The sequence below is a fragment of the Rutidosis leptorrhynchoides genome, chromosome 6, assembly GCF_046630445.1.
Source record: "Rutidosis leptorrhynchoides isolate AG116_Rl617_1_P2 chromosome 6, CSIRO_AGI_Rlap_v1, whole genome shotgun sequence".
NCBI lineage: Eukaryota > Viridiplantae > Streptophyta > Magnoliopsida > Asterales > Asteraceae > Rutidosis > Rutidosis leptorrhynchoides.
In genome coordinates this window covers 198001535-198005499 of record NC_092338.1, presented here as the reverse complement: position 1 = coordinate 198005499, position 3965 = coordinate 198001535, and the positions used below count along the sequence as shown (strand labels likewise).

General features: G+C 35.2%; 1 non-coding gene across 1 annotated transcript; it reads right to left on the bottom strand.

The window, feature by feature from the left end:
- Nucleotides 1-3610: 3610 nt before the first annotated feature.
- Nucleotides 3611-3717, bottom strand: LOC139856689 (small nucleolar RNA R71). Its single transcript, XR_011762154.1, has one exon. It is a non-coding gene; the product is annotated as a small nucleolar RNA R71 (small nucleolar RNA).
- Nucleotides 3718-3965: the final 248 nt, after the last annotated feature.

The following is a 3965-nucleotide window of genomic DNA, read 5'->3' as shown; positions in this document are numbered from 1 at the left end:
AACTGTGGACAACTAATTGTGGACTACGAATGTTGGACTGTTAACTTAACAAACTTAAATCGTTAAAATCTAATAAAACATATTGCGAATATATTTCGATCATACTTTGATATATATGTATATATTTGTTATAGGTTCGTGAATCGACCAGTGGCCAAGTGTTATTTTTTTGACGAAGTGATAATCTGTGAAAGTGAGTTATACTGCCATTTTTACTATCGAATACAAGTACTTGAAAATTACATTCTATGATTGAATTATCTTATTGAATATCACCCTTTTGCTTGGTAACCTAAGAATTAGTAAACGCCACTAATTGACGCGAATCCTGAAGATAGATCTATGGGCCTAACGAACCCCATCCAGGTTGTGGATGCTTTAGTACTTCGATTTTTATATACAGATGAGTGTACCTGTATATTTGGGGATATTCTATATGCATTTGTTAATGTCGGTTACCAGGTGTTCTTCATATGAATGATTTTTATACAGATGAGTGTTCCTGCATTATATTTTTTTGCAGATGAGTGTTCCTGCAATTAATTATGAAAAATAAAATCTTGTGGTGTATTAATATAATTTGATATATATAGGTTAAACCTATAACTCACCAACATTTTTGTTGACGTTTAAAGCATGTTTATTCTCAGGTGATTATTAAGAGCTTCCGCTGTTGCATGCTAAATAAAGACATGATTGGAGTCTCCATGCTTGTACAATATTGTTTAAAAACTGCATTCGAAGATTTAAGTTGTTGTGTAATATTATTGTAAACTATTATGTAATGGTCGTGTGAAAATGCTACATTTTAGATTATCATTATTTTATAATCATCGTAATATTTTAAACCTTTATCGCAAATATAAAGGTTATGGTTTGTTTCAAAAATCGAATGCAGTATTTGAAAAACGTCTCATATAGAGGTTAAAACCTCGCAACGAAATCAATTAATATGAAACGTTTATAATTATTATGAACGGGTCATTTCACTATAAATCCTTGTATCTATATTCTTTACATTACTTTGCTTATCATTTTGAACATATACACCACACACATCAAGTTTGAGTTGAATTGATTGATCATAGTTAATCAAAATTGGTGATCAATCAAAAATGTGTTAAAAACATATTAACTATTCACCCCCACTTACTTACATACGTGATATCGCTCCATTTATACATGTTATATCTCACGATATCTCCCTCACTTTGTTCGGTTTTTGATGATCTTGGAGCCTATTTTGTGTGCTATTGAGCTAAATGGTAATTTGAGGGCTGAGGACTTGATTTGGTGTAAAATTGACAAAATCTTGATCAAAAGTGGCTAAGGAAGTGACTAGTGCAGAATTCAGCATCAAAAGCGCCGCTCCTTAACAAAGAGCGCCGCTCTTATGAGCAAAAGCGCCGCACCTACATCGAAAGCGACATTCTTATGCATGTTTTGGCTCCATTTTCTACCAGTGGACAGAAGCACTGTTCCTACAGCCAAAAGCGTCGCTCCTATCCAGACAAAAGCGGCGCTCCTAAAGCAAAAGTGCCGCCCCTGAATGAAGCCAAAAGCGACGTTCCTAATTAAAAGCGCCGCTACTCACTTAAGTCAAAAGCGGCGCTCCTGTCGCTGTTTTAGCCCAGATTTTCAGCACTATAAAATGAACAAGATTAGGTTATTTTTAATATGTGTCTTTAAAGAGCAGCTATTCCAACTCCGAATTTCACCTACAAAACCCTAATTTCATCATCCATTGATGCTTGAAGGTGGATTCAAGGAAGCTAGCTCAAGATCCATTATTGTTTAGCTCTAGATCTTCATCTTTTTACATTTTGGGTTATAATCTCCACTTTACTTTAAATATTTTGAATATTTTGATTGTAATAACTTTAAGAAGATGATTGTTTATGTTTCTAGGCTTATTATTAGTTTAATCTTAGCCATGATTGGATAAATCTCTTGTGTTTGCTTATCTATGAATCTCTAATGCTAGTGTTTGCCCCAAAATCAATTGAATGATGTTGTTTGAATGAATTACATGATCATGTGTTATTGTGTTAGCTAAAGAACCATTAGTATGAGTTTGTTTTAGGCTTTACTTTGACTACATATGTTGAGTAGCTCTCTTAGTGATTTGAGAAGTGAATCAGTGTGTGCTTCAACACCTTGAGTGATCTAGACAACTAGCTTAGGAATTTCAAGTGATTGTGTACTTGATCTAGGTTGGTTTTCAATTGGCCTTTCGTCAACATAGTAGTGCCGATTATCTTAAGTGATTTCGATAGTTGGAGGGTTTTAAGTGATTTCAACCCAAGCATAATCTCAATAACCTATCATGCTTAACTTGATCTTAGAATACAATGCTTATGTGAATTCGCGGAGTGTTATTTGATTTAAGGTTTAGTAGTACTGCTAAATATTTAATAGTTCAACAACTAATGAGATAGCAAAATAGGAAAAATGGGGCAAGCCAAGCATAGAGAGGATTAGATAAGTGAACACTACTTAGTTAATTTGATTTAAGTTCTTAATATTTCATTACTTGTTATTTGCTTCTAGTTTACTTGTTAAGTTTAAGTTTGTTTAACTTTGCAAGTTTTAGTTGTTAATCAAAATCAATCAAAACCCCCCAATCAAACAAACCCTAGGACAATTGATAGTTTCAAATATTCGACTTACACCGCTCTCTTGGGATGAACTTGATAAGAATACTTACATTGAAGTGTTATAATAACGGGTTCTAAGTGCTCGTTAATTGTGTGTGCTTATTTATAGTGTTTGAATCATATATAAATTTAGGGGGTAAAAGATGCATATCACGCACATCATCATATACTTTCTTGGCGCCGCTGCCGGGGAGCGGTTAGCTTAGTTGGATATTTGATTTAAAGTTTTAATTGTTCGATCCTTTCGTAGGGGTTTACCCTTACGAAAGTCACTTTTCGTGTTTTATATAATATTTTTATTTGGAAAACCGCTTGTGTTTGTGTTGTGATTGAAGAATAGGTGCCTTTGGTGTATGAGTACAAGGTCCCACAAGGATCAAGAGTTCACACATCCATTCTCCGATCCAGAAAGACACGTGCACGGGGTTTATAAGCTTAGAGAAGAACAGGTATTAAGGAAAATTTTTAAGATTTTACCATTTTGTTTAGAAGACATGGATCCAAATGGTCAACCGATTCACAATGAAGAGGGTAATCCAATCTACCAAGGTCCACCAGTTAATCAAGAGTTATTGAATGATCCGAACGACAAGCCGATGTGGAACGCTAGATTAGTAGCACCAACGATGATAGCACCGGCTATTACAAAACCAACAATTGAAGCGGATAATTGGAAGATTGAGGGTAACTTTTTCACGTTGATCAAAGACACGTTCTTTCATGGGTTAATAGACGAGAATCCGTTCGAACACATCCAACATTTTAACAATCTTTGTGATATCTATAAAAGCAAGGATGTCACTGATGACGCTTTTAAGTTAAGGGCATTCCCCTTTACACTTCAAGGAGAAGCGAAAATTTGGTTAAGGAGCTTACCATCCAATTCCATAAGAACTTTTCAAGATTTAACCAATGAGTTTATCAATCACTTCTTCCCACCGTCAAAAATAGAACGACTTCGAATGGAGATTAATGGCTTCACCCAACGGGGTGATGAGTCTTTGTATGATGCGTGGGTACGATTCAAGAAAATGCTAAGAGCTTGCCCACCGCACGGTTTGACGAAGAAGGAGTACATCAACACATTCTACCGGATACTAATGCTTTGATGAAGCAATATCTTGATTCTTCATCCGGTGGGGTATTTATGTATAAATCACCAAATGCGGCCGAAATTTTATTAGAAGACATCTCGGTTAACATATACGAATGGGCACCTTCACCGCAAGATTTGACAAGGAAAAGTGTAGCACAAATTGAGAGTGATAATGGGCAAGTGACGCTTGCAAGCTTGAACAATCAATTTCA